We start from the raw sequence: 21,313 nt of genomic DNA on the forward strand, positions 1-21,313 counted from the left end.
CTTACATTGGTGACCAATGGGAGAAGGACCCCCTTATATCAGTGGTCAGTGTAGTGGCCCCTTACATTGGTGACCAATGGGAGAAGGACCCCCTTATATCAGTGGTCAGTGTAGTGGCCTCTTACATTGGTGACCAATGGGAGAAGGACCCCCTTATATCAGTGGTCAGTGTAGTGGTCCCTTACATTGGTGACCAATGGGAGAAGGACCCCCTTATATCAGTGGTCAGTGTAGTGGCCCCTTACATTGGTGACCAATGGGAGAAGGACCCCTTATATCAGTGGTCAGTGTAGTGGTCCCTTACATTGGTGACCAATGGGAGAAGGACCCCCTTATATCAGTGGTCAGTGTAGTGGCCCCTTACATTGGTGACCAATGGTTGAAGGACCTCCTTATATCAGTGGTCAGTGTAGTGGCCCCTTACATTGGTGACCAATGGGAGAAGGACCCCCTTATATCAGTGGTCAGTGTAGTGGCCTCTTACATTGGTGACCAATGGGAGAAGGACCCCCTTATATCAGTGGTCAGTGTAGTGGTCCCTTACATTGGTGACCAATGGGAGAAGGACCCCCTTATATCAGTGGTCAGTGTAGTGGCCCCTTACATTGGTGACCAATGGGAGAAGGACCCCTTATATCAGCGGTCAGTGTAGTGATCCGTTACATTGGTGACTAATAGGCCAATCAGTGGTCAGTGGGAGGAGGATATTCTTACATCATCATCAATGAGAAGACTGCCCCCCTTACAGATCATTGATGTCAGTTGTTACTGAGAGACAGAAATTGTTCATTGCTGAAGGAACCCCTAGAAACCTTTGGAGGACCCCTGGCTGAGAAAGGCTGGACTAGGCAGTCATATATTTCTGTCCCCCTTGGTGGGAGTGGAGGTGACCCCTCTATAAGGATCTACAGTCCATACACACCCAGCACAAGGCCGGGGTCACACTACCAGACGCTTCTCTGTGCTGCAGTTCCTCTGAGCTCCACAAGGTGGGGATCTCACTTCTACCCAGATAGGAGGTCTCTATGGAATACAAACAGGAAGTGATGTCAGGTACAGACAGGAAGTTTCGGGTGAGAGGTGAGTGGGGAGGAAGTAGAGAGGAGACGTTGGTGGAAGTGGCAGCAGAGGAGGTAATAAGATGTTATTTCCTATTTACAACCAGTAACCCTCCCTGTCCTCTTCCTTTGTAGTCATGTCCGTCCTCTTCCTCCATAGTCACGTCCGTCCTCTTCCTCCATAGTCACTGTGACGTCTTTTATCTCCAGCAGATGATGATACACACATATATAGTGTGGGAACCCAGATGAACCCCTTCAGGGGCAGAACATTCCCCCACTTCCGGGGCCGGAACATTCTCCTCATTGTGGAGATAAATTCTAGTAATATGGTCCTCTAAACAAACAGCACTGACAATAAATAGAGAAGACAAGGACCATCCTGACCATACATGGCCTACAAAGGGCAATGATGACACTACACAGGCAGCCAATGGGCAATCATTACACTATGCAGCCAACACAATGATGGAGTGCCGGGGTCAGGAGTATGGAGCATAGAGCCCCTTACATTGCTGGTCAGGAGGAAGAAAACATTCCCCAGCCGGCCATGAAGAACATGTTCCATCATTGGTGTCAGAGGGAGGAAAATACTGAGGGTTCTGAAGGAAGTACAATATATTGCCAAAAGTATTGGTCGGCCTGCCTTTCCACCCACATGACCTTTAATGGCCCCCCAGTCTTAGTCCGTAGGGTTCAATATTGAGTTGGCCCCGCCCTTTGCAGCTAGAACAGCTTCAACTCTTCTGGGAAGGCCGTCCACAAGGTTTAGGAGGGTGTCTATGGGAAGGTTGGACCATTCTTCCAGAAGCACATTTGTCAGGTCAGGCACTGATGTCGGGGGAGGAGGCCTGGCTCACAGTCTCCACTCTAATTCATCCCAAAGGTGTTCTATGGGGTTGAGGTCAGGACTCTGTGCAGGCCAGTCAAGTTCCTCCACCCCACACTGGCTCCTCCATGTCTTTATGGACCTTGCTTTGTGCACTGGTGAGCAGTCATGTTGGAACAGGAAGGGGCCATCCCCAAACTCTTCCCACAAAGTTCGCAGCATGAAATTGTCCAAAATGTCTTGGTATGCTAACGCTTTAAGAATTCCCTTCACTGGAACTAGGGGGCCAAGCCCAACCCCTGAAAAACAACCCCACACCATAATCCCCCCTCCACCAAACTTTACATTTGGCTCAAAGCAGTCAGGGAAGTTCTCCTGGCAACTGCTAAACCCAGACACATCCATTGGATTGCCAGAGAAGCATGATTGGTGACTACAAAGAACACATCTCTACTGCTCTAGATAACACACAACTTCCTGAAAATCAATCTATCCAAAACTGAGCTCATAATATTTCCTCCCCCACGTGCCTCTTCCACTGACTTCTCTGTCAAAATCAACAGCTCAAAAATCAACCCGTCCCCACATACCAGGGTGCTAGGTGTAATCCTGGACTCTGAACTATCCTTTCTGCCCCACATCCAATCGCTGTCCAAAGCTTGCTGCCTCAACCTCCGTAACATCTCCAAGATACGCCCCTTCCTAACCAATGACACCACAAAGCTTCTCACTTCCTGGTCATCTCCCACCATGACTACTGCAACTCCCCCCTCACTGGCTTACCTTTGCATAGGCTATCCTCCCTCCAGTCCATCATGAATACTGCTGCTAGGTTCATCCACCTTACCAATCGTAGTGTCCTCCACCCCTCTTTGCCAGTCCCTCCACTGACCTTTACTCAGTGTCCTCCACCCCTTTTTGCCAGTCCCTCCACTGACCTCCACCCCTCTTTGCCAGTCCCTCTACTGACCTCCACTCAGTGTCCTCCACCCCTCTTTGCCAGTCCCTCTACTGACCTCCACTCAGTGGCCTCCACCCCTCTTTGCCAATCCCTCCACTAACCTCCATTCAGTGTCTTCCACCCCTCTTTGCCAATCCCTCCACTGACCTCCACTTAGTATCTTCCACCCCTCTTTGCCAATCCCCCCACTGACCTCCACTCAGTGTCGTCCACCCCTCTTTGCTAATCCCTCCACTGGCCTTCATTCAGTGTCCTCCACCCCTCTCTGCCAATCCCTCCACTGACCTCCACTCAGTGTCGTCCACCCCTCTTTGCTAATCCCTCCACTGGCCTTCATTCAGTGTCCTCCACCCCTCTCTGCCAATCCCTCCACTGACCTCCACTCAGTGTCTTCCACCCCTCTTTGCCAATCCCTCCACTGACCTCCACTCAGTGTCATCCACCCCTCTTTGCCAATCCCTCCACTGACCTCCACTCAGTGACCTCCACCCCTCTTTGCCAGTCCCTCCACTGACCTCCACTCAGTGTCCTCCACCCCTCTTTGCCAATCCCTCCACTGACCTCCACTCAGTGTCCTCCACCCCTCTTTGCCAATCCCTCCACTAATCTCCACTGTGTCCTCCACCCCTCTTTGCCAATCCCTCCACTGACCTCCACTCAGTGTCCTCCACCCTTCTTTGCCAATCCCTCCACTGACCTACACTCAGTGTCCTCCACCACTCTTTGCCAATCCCTCCACTGACCTCCACCCAGTGTCCTTCACCCCTCTGCAAATCCCTCCACTGACCTCCACATCTTTGGCAATCCCTCCACTGACCTCCAGTGTCCTCCACTCTTCTTTGCCAATCCCTCCACTGACCTCCACTCAGTGTCGTCCACCCCTCTTTGCTAATCCCTCCACTGGCCTTCATTCAGTGTCCTCCACCCCTCTCTGCCAATCCCTCCACTGACCTCCACTCAGTGTCTTCCACCCCTCGTTGCCAATCCCTCCACTGACCTCCACTCAGTGTCATCCACCCCTCTTTGCCAATCCCTCCATTGACCTCCACTCAGTGACCTCCACCCCTCTTTGCCAGTCCCTCCACTGACCTCCACTCACTGTCCTCCACCCCTCTTTGCCAATCCCTCCACTGACCTCCACTCAGTGTCCTCCACCCCTCTTTGCCAATCCCTCCACTAATCTCCACTGTGTCCTCCACCCCTCTTTGCCAATCCCTCCACTGACCTCCACTCAGTGTCCTCCACCCTTCTTTGCCAATCCCTCCACTGACCTACACTCAGTGTCCTCCACCACTCTTTGCCAATCCCTCCACCCAGTGTCCTTCACCCCTCTTTGCGAATCCCTCCACTGACCTCCACATCTTTGGCAATCCCTCCACTGACCTCCAGTGTCCTCCACTCTTCTTTGCCAATCCCTCCACTGACCTCCACTCAGTGTCCTCCACCACTCTTTGCCAATCCCTCCACCCATTGTCCTTCACCCCTCTTTGCCAATCCCTCCACTGACCTCGACTTAGTGTCCTCCAACCCTCTTTGCCAATCCCTCCACTGACCTCGACTTAGTGTCCTCCAACCCTCTTTGCCAATCCCTCCACTGACCTCGACTTAGTGTCCTCCAACCCTCTTTGCCAGTCCCTCCACTGACCTCGACTTAGTGTCCTCCAACCCTCTTTGCCAGTCCCTCCACTGGCTCCCACTCACCCAACAAATAAAATTCAAGATACAGCAACTTATAAAACCATCCACTATTCAGCCCCTACTTACATCATTAACCAGGGTCTCTAAATACCAACCAAATCATTCCTCCCAAGACCTCCTGCTCTCTATTTCCCTTGTCACCTCCTCCCATGCTCACCTCCAGGATTTCTCAGAGCCGCTCCCATCCTCTGGAACTCCCTCCCCCAATGTGTCCGACTATCTCCATCTCTGTCCACTTTTAGACAATCCCTAAAAACTCATCTCTTCGGAGAGGCCTACCCTACCCCCGCCTAACAACTGTACATGTATTGTGTCCATCAGCCCATCCCCCACAGTTATTACCTTTTGTATCTCTCGACCCTCCCTCTTAGATTGTAAGCTCTGAGGACCAGGGCCCTTTGAACCCTCCTGTATTCATTTGTATTGTAATTGTACTGTCTTCCCTTAAGCTGCGTAAACAGTTGGGGCTATATAAATCCTGTATATTAATAATAAAAGGAGGATCCGGTGGACGCCGGGGTCCCTGTATACACACACCTGCAAATCAGAAGTGACACGCATGGTCAAACCGGATGTGATGTCATGCGCTGGTGGAATTCCACTGGAAGGGTGGAAAGGATGCATCGCTGTTCCACCAGATGTAGCAACAGGGCTAGGGGAGATGTTACACGGAATTGTCGGAAGGAATATGGGCAGTCTTACAGCCATGGATCGCAGACAATTGAAATGATCTAACAACGACAGCTGGTTCCCATGACTACGTTTCAAGGGTTAACCCTAGGGTTGTCACCCTTTCTTTAAGCCAAACCCAAACATTTTAGCAGCGTGTGGCACATTTTTTTTTTGTATACAAAACAAATGAAAAACAAAATGTAGTACAAATAGATGTAAAACCTGTAAACCTTTTTAAAAATGGTGCTGCACCAAAACGCACGGTATTTTGTTACCATACTTGTTGCTGCAGGTGAATGAACGCAAAAGCAAGGTGTGTGGTTGTGCCATTAAGATTTAATGCAACGCAAAAATATCCCCCTAGTGCATGGGTAATGAATTACAATTCAAGGAGGCCTAGCTGCTAAATATTCTTTTCCAGCCAAGGTCCGAATTGCTCCCAAATATAACATAAAAGTAGGCTAATCATATCCAGATTTCAAGTAAAAGAAACTTTAGGTGTCCCCATCAGAGTCCCCCTTACATTGGGTGTCCTTATCAGTGCCTCCTTACATCAGGTGTCCCCATTAGAGTCTCTCCTTACATCATGTGTCCCCATTAGAGTCTCTCCTTACATCAGGTGTCCCCATTAGAGTCTCTCATTACATCAGGTGTCCCCATTAGAGTCTCTCATTACATCAGGTGTCCCCATTAGTGTCTCTCCTTACATCAGGTGTCCCCATCAGTGCCTCCTTACATCAGGTGTCCCCATTAGAGACTCTCCTTACATCAGGTGTCCCCATTAGAGTACCCCCTTATATTAGGTGTCCCCATCAGGGTGCCTCCTTACATCAGGAATCCCCATCAGAGTACCTCCCTACATCAGATGTCCCCTTCAGAATCCCCCTTACATCTGGTGTCCCCTTCAGAGTGCCCCCTTACATCTGGTGTCCCCTTCAGAGTGCCCCCTTACATCAGGTGTCCCCCTCAGAGTGCCCCCTTACATCAGGTGTCCCCATCAGAGTGCCCCCTTACATCAGGTGTCCCCATCAGAGTGCCCCCTTCCATCTCATGTCCCCATCAGAGTCCCCCTTCCATCTGGTGTCCCCATCAGAGTGCCCCCTTCCATCTGGTGTCCCCATCAGAGTGCCCCCTTCCATCTGGTGTCCCCATCAGAGTGCCCCCTTCCATCTGGTGTCCCCATCAGAGTGCCCCCTTACAACTGATGTCCCCATCAGAGTGCCCCCTTCCATCTGGTGTACCCATCAGAGTCCCCCTTCCATCAGGTGTACCCATCAGAGTCTCCCCTTCCATCAGGTGTCCCTGGTAGAGTGCCTCCTTACATTTGTTGTCCCCATCAGTGTTCCTGCACATATAACAGTTCCTCCTTAGATCAGGTGTCCCATCCCCAGGTATCCCTCTCACACGTTAGAGCTGTCCCCCCCTTTCCCTCTGTGCTCACAGATCACTCTGCAAAGAAGGCAGCTCCTCCTTCCTGTCTTCAGTCATGTGATAAGTAAGAAGTGAGAGTTAGGAGGACAAACTCTCCATAGTTTAGCAGTCCCACGCTGAGACTGAGGTGAGCTCTCAGTCTCAGTACTGGCTCTCTATCGCTGCCTGCAGGCTGGAGGGAGGAGAACACCTGATCCTCTCTCCAGCTATATTAGGGAGCCACAGTCCGGTCTGAATAATATGTCTGATTTTCAGGCAGACCAAAACCTGGACACGTGATTTAAATCCTGGACTTTTCCGGGTGAATACCGGACATGTGACAACTCTAGTTAACCCCTTCATCAGGTCATGTGACAATAACCAGCCTGGGAAGTTAGAATACGAGACCTGGAATTGGATCAACCAGGACCCACCCACTATTGTTAACCCATTGTGAACTGGCTGCTATTTAATTAAAAGGACAATATAAATGTATAAAATGAATGAGCAAAACAACTGACTTTAAAAGCTGCTTTAAACGTATTGTCTGGTTGTGTGAATAATATTGCACATAAAGACTTTATACAAAAATAATAAATAAATAAAAATGCCCCCCCCCCCAAAAAAAAAAAAAGACCAAAGTGTTCTGCCTCCAGCAGGGAAATATGTTATGCCCGTCCTGCCTGCAATATCAAATTTGACTGCTAGGTGGCGTGGGTAATAAATAATCTGTTTTACAGAAACTAGAGACTGTTTAGATAAGACTTAATACAAATTCCCATAATTCTGAGAGGAAAGGAAAGAGATGCATCTTGGGAGCTCAGACTCCATCTTAGAAATTGGGAGAGAAGGAGCCAGCTATCAGAGCACCTGTTGGACTAAAACAAGCATCATTTTGCATTCCCTAAAGGCAGCATCGCTTGGGAGAATCTCGTATCGCCATCTATTGTATAACTATTCATTGTGTTTTCTGTATGTTCTTACATTGATTGTATGTATTTGTCATCTGTTTTTCTTTTTAATAGTTTCACCCAGCCCGTTTTGTTAATAAAACAGATATAGGAGAGTTTCACACAGGGAAACGTGTAGCGAGGACAGAACACAAAGATTACATATAGGTATGGATTTCCTTCATTTAACCCATTTATGAACTGTCTAATATTATAGACTCTCCCAGTTCTATTCCTCAAAGACTGACTGGCCATGATGGACAAACTGACATGCAAATTCTGACCCTATTGTCGAAAAAAGGTCTACTATCCATGCTCCTCCTAATAGGTTTCCCACATTTGCTAGGTGCAATACAAATTGTTTAATGTACGGGCCATTTTAAACGGGACGTTAGGAGCTAAAGGTACTGTTCAAGATGTTTCAGTGAATTTTTTACCTTCTTCTCAATAAATGTTTTATTGGATTTGCACTGTTGGAGCCAGGGCCGACTTTAACGTGGGGCAAAAGGGGCAGCTGCCCTGGGCCCAGTCATTATTGTGGGGCCCAAGGCAGCTGCTCCTTGAGCCCCTTGTCCTGGAGAGTCCGATGGTGGCAGGAAGCAGGGCGGCTTAATCTGGTGCCGACAGCGGCTTTCTCAGGGTGCAGGCAGGACGATAGCGACTTGCTCCACAAGGCATTCAGGTGGGCCCCGGAGACAGAGGCCACAGGGAAGGCTAGCAGCACAAGAGTGGCTAGGACCAAGAGCCCAGGAGGGAGAAGACCTTCACTGCCTCCCTGCTTGAGGCAAGCAGCAGCAGGCGCAGCATCCCCAGCACCTCCCAAAGACTGGACTCCTTATTCAACCTCCTCTCCGCTCCCAACTCCGACACCAACTGGAGGACATGCTGACAAGGGGTCCTGTACAGAGGATGAGGTTGGGTAGGAGGTAAGTACTAGGTATCACACTCACCTACCCACATACATTAGGGACTGCAGACAGGGGCAGGGCTAGGGGTCTCTCACCCCCCTTTCTGTCTCACACCTCCCTCTCTCCCTCACCCTCTCTCAGCCACCCCACTCCCTCTCTCTCTCATCCCTTCTCCCTCTCACCCCCACCCCTCTCTCTCACCCCTTCTCCCTCTCACCCCCACACCCCTCTCCCTCTCTCCTTTCTCTCTCTCTCTCTCTTTCTCACTCCCCCTTCTCTGTTTCTCTCTCACCCCACCTCTCTTTCCCATCTCTCTCCCATCCCCCTCTCTCACCCCACTCCCCCTTTCTATCACCCCCTTCTCTCACCCCCCTCTTTTTCATCCCCCCTCTCTCTTTCTCACTACCCCTTTCTGTCACCCCAACACCCCTCTCTCTCTTTCCTTCCTTTTGTATCTCTCACACCCCCCTCTCACCCCTTCTAGCTCTCTCTTTATCACTCCCCCTCTCTCCCACCCCACCTGTCTCTCCCACCCCCCTCTCTTTCTCACTACCCCTCTCTGTCACCCCCTCTCTCTCCTTTTTCTCACACCCCTCGCTCTTTCTCACCCCCCCCTCTCTCACTCCACCTCTCTCTCCCATCCCTCTCACTCTCCCCCTCTCACTCTCCCATCCCCCTCACTCTCCCCCTCTCACTCTCCCCCCTCTCTCACCCCCCTCTCTCTCATTGTCCTTCTCTCTCATCCCTCTTCTCTTACCCATCTCTTTCTTATCCCCCCTCTCTCTCACTCCCCCTTTCTGTCACCCCGACACCCCTCTCTTTCCCTCCCTCCTCTCACACCCCTCTCTCTCACCCCACCTCTCTCTCCCCCACTCCCTTTATTTCATCCCCCCTCTTTCTCACTCCCCCTCTCTGCCACTCCCCACCCTCTCTCTCTCCCTACCTCCCTCCTTTCTCTCACACTCCCTCCTTCTCCCTTTCTCTCTCTCTCTCTCACACCCCTTCTCTCTTTCTCACAACCCTCTCTCTCACCCCACTCACTCGCTCTCTTTCATCCCCCCTCTCTCTCTCATATCCCCCCTCTCTCTCTCAACCCCCTTCTCTCTCTCAACCCCCTTCTCTCACCCTCCCTCCTTTCTCTCACCCCTTCTATCTCTCACTCCACCTTTCTCACCCATCCCCCTCTCTTTCCCACACTCCTCTCTCACCCCCATCCCTCTCTGACCCCTCTCTCTTTCTCACTCCTCTCTGTCACCCCCCACCCACTCTCTACCTCCCTCCTCTCTCTCCTCTCTCTCACACTCCCCTTCTCTCTTTCTCACTCCCCCTCTCACCCCACTCTCTCTCAACCCCCTCTCTATCACCGTCCTCTCTCACCCCCCTTCTCTTACCCCTCTCTTTCTCACCCCCCTTTCTCTCCCCCACTCTTCTCTCACCCCCCCCATCTCCCCTCTCACCCCTCTCTCTTTCCCACTCCCCCTCTCTGCCACCCCCACCCCCTGTCTCTCCCTACCGCCCTCCTTTCTCTCACACCCCCTCCTTCTCCTATTCTCTTTCTCTCACACCCTTTCTCTCTTTCCCACACCCCTTCTCTTTCTCCCACCCCCTCTCTCTCTCACACCCCCTTCTCTCTTTCTCACTCCCCCTCTCTCTTTCAAACCCCCTCTCTCTCACCCCACTCCCTCTCTCTCAACCCCCCTCTCTATCCCCCTTCTCTCTCATCCCCCTTTTCTCTTTCTCACTTCCCATTTCTGTCACCCCAACACCCCTCTCTCTCTCCCTTCTTTCACACTCCCCCTCTCACAACCCCTCTATCTCCCACCCCTCTCTCTTTTTCACACCCCCTGTATCTAATCCCTCTCTCTTTCTCACTCCCCCTGTATCTAATCCCTCTCTCTTTCTCACTTCCCCTCTCTCACACCACCTTTGTCACCCATCCCCCTCTCTCTCCCCCACTCCTCTCTCACCCCCCCTCCTCCCTCACCCCCCCCCCCTCCTCCTCTCTCTCTCTCTCACATACCCCTTCTCTCTTTCTCACTCCCCCTCTCACCCCACTCTCTCTCAACCCCCCTCTCTATCACCGTCTTCTCTCTCATCCCCCTTCTCTTACCCCTCTCTTTCTCACCCTCCTTTCTCTCCCCCACTCTTCTCTCATACCCCCTCTCTCACCCTCCCATCCCCCCTCTCACCCCTTTCTCTTTCTCACTCCCCCTCTCTGCCACCCCCTCTCTCTCCCTACCTCCTTCCTTTCTCTCGCACCTCCTCCTTCTCCTTCTCTCACACCCTTTCTCTCTCACACACCCCTTCTCTCTTTCTCACTCCCTCTCTCTCACCCCCTCTCTCTCTCTTTCTCACCCCCTCTCTCTCAACCTCCCTCTCTATCCCCCTTCTCTCACCCCTCTCTCTTTCTCACTTCCCCTTTCTGTCACCCCTCGCTCTCTCCCTTCTCTCACACCCCCTCTATCTCTCACCCCTCTCTCTTTATCACTCCCCCTGTATCTCTCATCCCTCTCTCTTTCTCACTTCCCCTCTCTCACCCCACCTTTGTCACCCATCCCCCTCTCTCTCCCCCACTCCTCTCTCATCCCCCCTCTCTTTCTCACTCCCCCTCTCTGCCACCCCCCACCCCCTCTGTCTCTCTACCTCCCTCCTTTCTCTCACACCCCCTCCTTCTCTCTCTCTCACCCCCTCCTTCTCTCTCTCTCTCTCACAACCCTTCTCACTTTCTCACTCCCCCTCTATCTTGCTCACTCCCCCTCTCTCTCACCACAGTCCCTCTCTCTCAACCCCCCTCTCTATCACCCTTTTTTCTCACCACTCTCTCTCACTCCACCTCTCTCTCTCCCCCTTCTCTCACTCCAGTCCCTCTCTCTCATCCACTCTCTCTCTGAACCCCCCTCTCTATCACCCCCTTCTCTCACTCCTCTTTCTCACTCCCCCCTCTCTCTCACCCCCCTGCGCATGCAGGCAAGAGAAACCAAGTGGACATTGACTGACAGGTGATCCCACCCCCCTGCACTGTCACACATCCCATTCCTCCCCCCAGCACTGTCAATGATCCCCCAGCAGCCCTAGCAACCAATGGGTGAGCATTAATGATGTGCAGTAACCTCTAGCAACCAATCGACAAGCAGAAATGATATGTTGTAACCTCTAGCAACCAATCAACAAGCAGAAATGTGTTGTAACCTCTAGCAACCAGTCCTTGAGCTGTAATGATGTGCTGTAAGCCCTGGCAAGTAATCACAATCACTGCCTGATCTGCAGTAAACTGATTTTGAGTCTACTTAAAAAGAAAGTACAGCGCTAAAATAAATGCAGATTAATACTTCCAATCCATAAACCAGCTGAACATATGATCGAACATAAAATCACAATATGTTAAAATAAGTGTATAAAATTGTGACAGTCTGTGATAGGTGATGGTTACAGGAGATGTTAGTGACTTCAACGTTCCAGGTGGCGAGGTGATAGAATAGCTAAAATACGCACTCACCAGATGCGTATCTTTTATACGCATATAATCAATAACCAGAGGTCCCCCTTAGGGATGGATGAGCTGAACCGCTTATAACGGACTCTCCCCCTCTTGGTATTGGTCTGGTCAGTAGTCGTCTCTCTTGGGATAGCCCCGAGTACCACCGTGGAAGCCTCTCAGATATAGAGCCGGGTGGGTCGCCCTGGATTTGGCGTTCTCTAGTAGTGGTGGGCTGATGTCAGCAATATAGGAATATCTACTGTGCCATGGAGCGTGGGCTCTGGGGATGAATTGTTGCTCTCAGGGGAGTCAACACAAATAATAGCCCATAGTGTAGTAATTTTGATAAAAATTAATTTATTAATCCACGTGAGTAAATGATAAATGGCTATCCCTTGCTGAGGAAGTGCAATTGCTCGAAACACATCCAAGGGGCGATAACGCCGTGACGTCCAGCCACCGGCTCCTGTTATAGGTCCGGTGGCCTCCTTTACAATACTGTACGGTCAGTGTACTTTTTATTTACTCAAATACTTTGATTTTATCACTTTATTATTTACCCACGTGGATTAATACATGAATGTTTATCAAAATTACTACACTATGGGCTATTATTTGTGTCGACTCCCCTGAGAGCCAACAATTCATCCCCAGAGCCCACGTTCCATGGCACAGGAGATATTCCTATATTGCTGACATCAGCCCACCACTACTAGAGAAGAACACCAGGTCCAGGGCGACCCACCCGGCTCTATATCTGAGAGGCTTCCACGGTGGTACTCGGGGCTATCCCAAGAGAGATGACTACTGACCAGACCAATACCAAAAGTGGGAGAGTCCATTATAAGCGGTTCAGCTCATCCATCCCATCCCTGAGGGGGACCTCTGGTTATTGATTATATGTGTATATAAAGATATGCATCTGGTGAGTGCGTATTTTAGCTATTCTATCACCTCGCCACCTGGAACGTTGAAGTCACCTGTATCCATCACTTATCACAGACTGTCACCATATTTTATACATTTATTTTAACATATTGTGATTTTATGTTCGATCATATGTTCAGCTGGTTTATGGATTGGAAGTATTAATCTGCATTTATTTTAGCGGTGCACTTTCTTTTTAAGTATCCTATGAGGTTTTATTCTGGTTACCTTTTTCGTCCTTTTAGCTGCTATACTATTACTAAGCGCTCACTGATTATATTGTTTTATTCTGATTTTGAGTCTAGCTGCTATTTATTTTATGTCTTAGATCAAGTTGAGAGTGAAATTCCATGTGAGCCAAGGGAGGGGGGTGGAGGGGCCCAAGAAAATGTTTGCCCAGGGTCAAATCAATAATAAAGACTGCCCTGATTGGAGCCCTCTCTTCTCTCCCTTACATAAGTGTTATGTCATTGTAACCCATTTACGGGAGGAAGAGCTGGTGACAAGATTTTTGTGTGCTGATGATCGGTTGGCGGCTGGTGCCTCAGTCTATTATTATTATTATTATACAGTATTTATATAGCACCAAAAGGTTTGCTCAGCGCTGTACATTATAGTGGGGGACAGAACATGAGACAATACAGTAACAATACAATACACGAGGGGTTCGAGGGCCCTGCTCTTTTGAGCTTACAATCTAGGAGGGAGGGGATAGTGGTACAGGAGGAAGTGGCTGTGGGGGATGGAGTGGTAGGAGGAGTGGAGAAGATCGGCTGCTAGGTGAGGGTGGGGCAGGGTTCCCTGAAGAGATGGGTTTTCAGGGTGTGCCTAAAGGTGAGTAGGGTAGGTGACAGTCTGATGGATTGGGGTAGTGAGTTCCAGAGAATGGGGGAAGTCCTGGAGAAGTCCTGCAGTCGGGCGTGGGAGGTGGAGACCAGGGAGCTAGAAAGTAGGAGGTCTTGTGAGCAGTGAAGAGTACGGGTTGGGTGGTATTTGGGTATCAGGTCGGTGAGGTAGTTTGGGGCAGTATTATGAATAGCTTTGTATGTCAGTGTTAGTAGTTTGAATTTAATGCGTTAGGCAATCGGGAGCCAGTGGAGGGAATGACAGAGGGGGGTGGCAGAAGCGGAGCGGTTGGTGAGGTGGATGAGTCTGGCCACTGAGTTCAGGATAGACTGAAGCGGGGATAGTCTGCGATGAGGAAGGCCGGTGAGAAGGGAGTTGCAGTAGTCCAGACGTGAGATAATGAGGGAGTGAACGAGTAGTTTAGTAGTGTCTGGGGTTAGGAACGAACGTATTTTGGAGCTGTTGCGGAGGTGGAGCCTGCATGAGTTTGCCAACGATTGGACATGGGGTTGGAAGGACAGGTCTGAGCCTAGAGTAACACCTAGGACTTTGGTTTGCGGAGTGGGACTGATGGTGGCATTGTTGATCGTGATGGAGAGGGTGGGGGGGCGTCTATGAAAGCTTTTGTTGATTTCTCTCATGAGGGTCACAGGGCTTCTGGTAAGCCTTTTGATTACTGGAGATACACGTGGTGATTCCATCCACACGATATTGGGGAAGAGGGCCATCAATTTATTTATCATTTCACGCACTGGGTGGCAGTTACCTACATTTTATGGACGTTTTGTCATTTGTATCTTCAATAATTTTGCATTTCTTATTTAGTGCTGCATAATGGAGTATAAGTTTGCTCTGTTTGACAGGATCGAACTTCGTCACCGTCCCAGATGATATTGATATACTGATGATGTGCTCCTCAGCTGGGACAGTGACATTCTGTAACAACCTGAGGCTCAGTTTTAGTTATTTTATAAACCCAAACCTTTTTTTATTTAGAATTAGCACATGAGGAAGATCGTATTATCCCAAAAAATGTTTGTAAACCCATTGGTGACTACTCATATCTCCATTATATGAGTTGCCACCACCCTCTTTGGAAAAAAAATATACCCAAAGGACATTTCCACAGACTCAAAAAGAACTGTACAAAACAAATCAAGACACTACACTGACCTCACAGCACTGCCTCAGAGCACACTAGTCAAAGGAAGAATCATATTTATCATTCCTTGTCTGCAGATCTAAAACTCATCAGTTCAGAGACCAAACAAACCCAACAGAGAAAAGGGAATTTCTGATCTGACAGACCAACAGTCCTGGGACCTAGAAAGTGTAGCAAACACTAAACAGTCCAGACTGAATGTGTTCCCATGGGGACAGTAGTTCTTAAATGTCCAGCAACCCTCCTATCCCCCCCTCACATCCAATAATTGTGCAACCAAATCATTCTTACTTTAATTTCCCAAAGTTATCCATCTACAAGGAGACCTGTATAGATCACATGATGGCACCAATGAGGATGGAGGAAGACCGGAGTCACATGACTGAGAAGATACTAAACCTCACCCTGGAGATCATCTACCTGCTGACCGGAGAGGTGAGGAGGATTCTGGGAGGTCACATGACATCACTCTTATCTCTATTAATAAAACACAGACCTGACCGGAGAGGTGAGGAGGATTCTGGGAGGTCACATGACATCACTCTTATCTCTATTAATAAACACAGACCTGACCGGAGAGGTGAGGAGGATTCTGGGAGGTCACATGACATCACTCTCATCTCTATTAATAAAACACAGACCTGACCGGAGAGGTGAGGAGGATTCTGGGAGGTCACATGACATCACTCTCATCTCTATTAATAAAACACAGACCTGACCGGAGAGGTGAGGAGGATTCTGGGAGGTCACATGACATCACTCATCTCTATTAATAACACACAGACCTGACCGGAGAGGTGAGGAGGATTCTGGGAGGTCACATGACATCACTCATCTCTATTAATAACACACAGACCTGACCGGAGAGGTGAGGAGGATTCTGGGAGGTCACATGACATCACTCTTATCTCTATTAATAAAACACAGACCTGACAGGAGAGGTGAGGAGGATTCTGGGAGTCTAACATGATATTCCTATTGGTTCCTCAATACAGAGATTTCCTCTTCTGAAGTCAAGTGATCATATGACCATCACAGTGCCTCCATGTGACTCCCTAAAACCTGAGAGACACAACATGCAGAAGATTCTAGAAGTCACCAAGAAGATGATGGAGCTGCTGACAGGAGAGGTGAGCGGTGCCGGGAATTCTGGGACATTCTCCAGTAACAGACAAGGGATGTGTCTGGATGGTGACTGTATCATTGTGTGTGTCAGGTTCCTATAAGGTGTCAGGGTGTCACTGTCTATTTCTCCATGGAGGAGTGGGAGTATTTAGAAGGACACAAGGATCTCTACAAGGACGTCATGATGGACAATCAGCCGCCCCTCACATCACCGGGTAAGAGGAGACTTTATTGTAAAGGAGAGAGCAGTACGGAGGATCCACCTAGATCCCCCATCATCTGATAAACACATAGAAACAATGGATTCAGTCAGTGTGTGTGTTTCCTACAGATGGATCCAGTCATGGGAACCCACCAGAGAGATGTCCCCGTCCTCTGTATTCCCGGGATTCCACACAGGAAGGTCACACCATCCCTCACCATCAGGTAGATGAAGAACAATCACTGATAGTATCATTAGGATCTGTACATTATCTGCATTGTTACCATTGATGTCATTTTATTATATATTCAGAGTGGAAACCTGAGAGATCCTAAAGTTGAAGTTAAAGAAGTGATAAAAGAAGAAGAGGAGGATGATGAGGATGGGGGGATGGAGGAGTCAGAGCTTCTAAAAGAACACAAAGATCTGTACCAGGACACCACAGTGGAGTCATTTAGCTACAGGAACCCACCAGAGAGATGTCCCCGTCCTCTGTGATTCCACACAGGAAGGTCACACCATCCCTCAACATTACAAGGTTGGTGGGATGGAAAGTCTAGAACATAAACTCAAGAAGACAATGTATGGATTATTTTTGTAATGTTACCATAATAAAACTTACATTTTATAGATGATATTTTCTCCTATTATCTTGGTTTAGGGTGAAGATCTGATAAAAGTTGAGGTTAAATCAGAAGAAGAAGAGGCGTATGTGAGGGATGATCAGCAGTCTATGGAGGAGGATGGAATAACGGGGACATTTATAGAGGAGGACACTCCTACAGAGATCAGCACAGGTGGGTCATGAACACTAAATCCATTCCTCCACCCATACTGCTCACTGATTGGTCCAGAGTAGGGCAGGGACTGGGTGATATCAGCCTGTAATCCCCTGGTCACTTTCCTGAGCTGTGTTCCCCGTCCTGTATTCCTGGATTCCTGGATTTCTCTCGGATAATCTTCCTTCTCTGTGCTGCAGACACAATTTATGTATCTCCTGGACCTCTCTGCAGCCTTTGACACAGTTGACCACCCCCTCCTCCTTAATAAACTACTCTTCCTTGGCATCAGAGATACCGCTCTCTCTTGGGTCTCATCCTACCCATCTCGATGCTCCTTCAGTGTCACCTACAATGGTGCCACCTCCCCCTCCCTCCCCCTCTCTGTTGGGGTCCCCCAAGGCTCTGTCCTTGGACCCCTTCTCTTCTCCATCTACACCTCCTCCCTGGGCAAACTCATACACTCCCACGGCTTCAACTATCACCTCTACGCTGACGACACCCAAATCTACCTCTCCACCCCTCTCCTCACCCCCACTATCTCCGCCCGCATCACTCACCTCCTAAATGACATCTCAGACTGGATGTCGCTACATTTCCTCAAGCTCAACCTCTCCAAAACCGAGCTCCTCGTCTTTCCCCCTGCCCACACCCCCCCCCCATCCTATCCATCATCACCAACAACTCCACTATCACTCCCGCCCCGCAAGCCAAAGTCCTTGGCGTCATTCTTGACTCGAACCTCTCCTTCCAACCGCATGTCAAATCACTCACAAACACATGCAGGCTCCATCTTCGCAACATTGCCAAGATACGTACCTTCCTCACCCCTGACACCACCAAACTTCTAGTACACTCCCTCATCATCTCACGCCTTGACTACTGTAATTCTCTTCTCACCGGCCTACCCCAGTGCAGGCTCTCCCCACTCCAGACCATCCTGAACTCAGCGGCTAGACTCATCCACCTCACCACCCGCTCCACCTCTGCCACCCCCCTCTGCCTCTCCCTCCACTGGCTCCCGATTGCCCAACGCATCAAATTTAAACTTCTAACCCTGACCTACAAAGCCATTCACAACACTGCCCCTAACTACCTCACCAACCTGATCCCCAAGTACCACCCTACCCGTACCCTTCGCTCCTCACTGGACCTCCTTCTATCTTGCTCCCTGGTCTCCTCCTCCCATGCACGACTGCAGGACTTCTCCAGGTCCTCCCCCATCCTCTGGAACTCGCTGCCCCAATCCATCAGACTGTCGCCTTCCCTCTTCACATTCAGGCGCTCCCTCAAAACCCATCTCTTCAGGGAAGCCTACCCCACCCTCACCTAACGGCCATTCTCCCTCTTTCCTCCCACCCCTCATTCCCCTCAGCCACTTCCTATTGTTCCACTACCCCCCCCCTCCTAGATTGTAAGCTCGAAAGAGTAGGGCCCTCTTACCCCTCGTACGTTGTTTGTTATTGTTGTACTGTGCCATGTATTGTCCCCCCTATTGTACAGCGCTGAGCAAACCCTTTGGCGCTATATAAACTTGATGTAATAATAATAATAATAATGTATCTAGACTGGATTTATGGAGGTTCTGGGGTTCAGCTGGCAGCAAAATGTTGATTTTCATCATAGGCATTGCTCAATCTAGACAACTGATGCATGTGCTTTGGGTCTTCTGCCCCATGCCCAGGATTAGCAAGATCTCTAATGGAGGAATTCTCCCAGGGTTACTTGCTTTATTATCTGCTCACTGTGCTGGGTGGAGGGATATGTCTGTATACTTGTATTTGCCGATAATAATGAAATAAAATGTTCAACCATTTGGACCCTTAAACAGAAAGTGATAATGAGGGAGGAGTCAATACCCCAATGATGGTGGTCTTCAGGATCAGTCCAGTCTTCATCTTGGTTGTTCTCCCCCCATCCTCACTCTCTGACCTCTGGTGGAGCTCAGCCCCGCTGTTCTTCCTGACTAAATCATGGACTAAATAAGGAAGTGCAGTACTTCTTGTGTTGGGAAGATGGTGATGAGTGATAGAGGGGGTGGGGACCCTCGTCCTATAATCCCCTCATCACTGTCCCTCCTATAAAAGACAGTTCTGGTTGTTTCCTCACTCTCTGACTAAGGTCCATGAATAAAGAAATGACCTGGTAGGAGATCAGAGGAGCCATTTCCTAGTTCCCTTGAGGGTGGAATTGTAAGCTCCTCAGAGACCAAGCTGCCTGATGTGGGCGGAGTCCTGGTTTGGGGGAACCAATCAGCTCCTGTCTAGTAATCCTCTTTGTCTTTGTATTTTAGTCCATGGCCGGGAGATGAGGAAAACCTCTGAGGATTGTCTCACTTTGTCTCCAGACTGGAAAGTAGAAGATGAGGACATCACACAGTATAGTCCAGGAGAAAACCCGGCTCGCTCCAATGTCCATCCGGCACCACCCAGTGTAGATGGACCATCGGATTCCTCGTATCCTGAGGAACCTCACACTGTGCGGGACCGGGCCAGCCTTCCAACAGGGAAGAGCTTCTCCTGTGCTGAATGCGGGAAGAGTTTTTCTGAGAAATCGAGTCTTTGTGCCCATGAAAGATTGCACATAGGTGAGAATCAATATTCCTGTCCTGAGTGTGGGAAATTCTTTTTGGATAAGTCACATCTTTACATACATAGAAAATCTCACATAGAAGAGAAGCCACATTCCTGTTCTGAGTGTGGGAAATTTTTTTCAAGGACATCTAGTTTTTACAGACATCATAGATTGCACAAGGGTGAGAAGCCGTATTCCTGCCCTGAGTGCGGGAAATGTTTTTCAGAGAAATCCAAACTTTACAAACATCAGAAATTACACACGGGGGAGATGCCATACTCCTGCTCTGAGTGTGGGAAATGTTTTTCAGACAAGTCCTTTTATCTCAGACATCGGAGATTGCATACAGGCGAGAAGCCATATTCTTGTCCTGAGTGTGGGAAAAGTTTTTCACAGACATCACATCTTTACACACATCAGAGATTGCACACAGGTGAGAAGCCATTTTCCTGTCCTCAGTGTGGGAAAAGTTTTTCCATGAAGTCCAACCTTCACCGACATCAGACATTGCACACGGGGGAGAAGCCGTATTCCTGTTCTGACTGCGATAAATGTTTTGTACAAAAATCAGAACTTGTCATACATCAGAGATCTCACACGGGGGAAAAGCCGTTTTCCTGTCCTGAATGCGGGAAATGTTTTTCAAGGAAGACCAATCTTTTCAGACATCAGACATTGCACACGGGGGAGAAGCCGTTCTCCTGTCCTGTGTGTGGGAAATGTTTTGTACAAAAATCAAAACTTATCACACATCAGAGATTGCACACTGGGGAAAAGCCGTATTCCTGTCCTGAGTGCGGGAAATGTTTTTCAGAGAAGTCCAATCTTTGCAGGCATCGGCGATCTCACACGGGGGAGAAGCCTCTTCCCTGTCCTGAGTGAGGTAAATGTTCCTCACTGAAGTCCTGTCTTCCTGTACATCAGGGGTCCCACACAACCCTGGAGGTGTATTAGTGCCTTGAGTGTGGGAAATGTCTTCTAGATGAATGTTGCTGGACATCCCAGCTCTCATGTGGGGAAGAAGCACACCCTGATATAGACCTCAGATATACTCCATGGCTGATCTTGGAAGAAACAGTTCATAAGAAGATCAGAGGTCCTCAAAGACATGGATGAAGTGTGGGATCGGGTTGGCCATTGATAGCAGGAGAAGAATAAAAATGGAGTTATCACCTTTCATTGGCTGAGTACATTTTGTGGTGGGAGATTTCACAAACACCTAGGATCCATGCACACTAGGCAGCTGAAAAAATGGCAGAAAAACGTTCATAGTGGCTCCAATTTCACAAGAGTTTATGAGCATTTGCTTTCATAGTTGTTTTTTTTTGCTAAATTTTCCCCTTCACTCATTTTTAGCTATAATCAATGTACATTTGAAACCGCTGAACACGCCTAAATATCATTTGATGTGGATCACGCTCCTAACACTCCTCAGCAAATATGCATGTAAATAGAAAAATGGCGAAAGAAAAAAAAATGCTAAGAGCCTCTATAAGCAGCATTTTTATGCCCAGTGTGGATGAGGTCTATTTAAAAAAAAAAAAATTAGATGAATTGTGACTAGTATTCACCCAGCTGTGACAGATTTTGGCAGTATTTTATTTCATACAGTGATTTCCTGTGATCTTTGGCTCCATCTACTGGCCATAATGCTGTATTGTCTATTTTTACTTTTACAAATGAAGGTATTTGATGAAAAATACCACATTGCGGCCACTAGGTGGAGCTGGCCAT

General features: G+C 49.0%; 2 long non-coding RNA genes across 2 annotated transcripts; both read left to right on the forward strand.

Annotated features, from left to right (window-relative positions):
• The first annotated feature begins 1,074 nt into the window (after nucleotides 1-1,074).
• On the forward strand, nucleotides 1,075-15,327 carry LOC149429862 (uncharacterized). Its single transcript, XR_016310076.1, has 3 exons — nucleotides 1,075-1,133; nucleotides 7,654-7,746; nucleotides 15,206-15,327. It is a non-coding gene; the product is annotated as an uncharacterized LOC149429862 (long non-coding RNA).
• A 1,021-nt stretch (nucleotides 15,328-16,348) lies between these two features.
• LOC149429863 (uncharacterized) lies at nucleotides 16,349-16,724 on the forward strand (the record flags this gene model as incomplete). The annotated part of the gene is made up of 2 exons (XR_016310089.1): nucleotides 16,349-16,450; nucleotides 16,539-16,724. It is a non-coding gene; the product is annotated as an uncharacterized LOC149429863 (long non-coding RNA).
• Nucleotides 16,725-21,313: the final 4,589 nt, after the last annotated feature.

The sequence above is a fragment of the Staurois parvus genome, unplaced genomic scaffold, assembly GCF_062004578.1.
Source record: "Staurois parvus isolate SC_StPar_1 unplaced genomic scaffold, SC_StPar_1.0 ptg002686l, whole genome shotgun sequence".
In the NCBI taxonomy this organism is placed as follows: Eukaryota; Metazoa; Chordata; class Amphibia; order Anura; family Ranidae; genus Staurois; species Staurois parvus.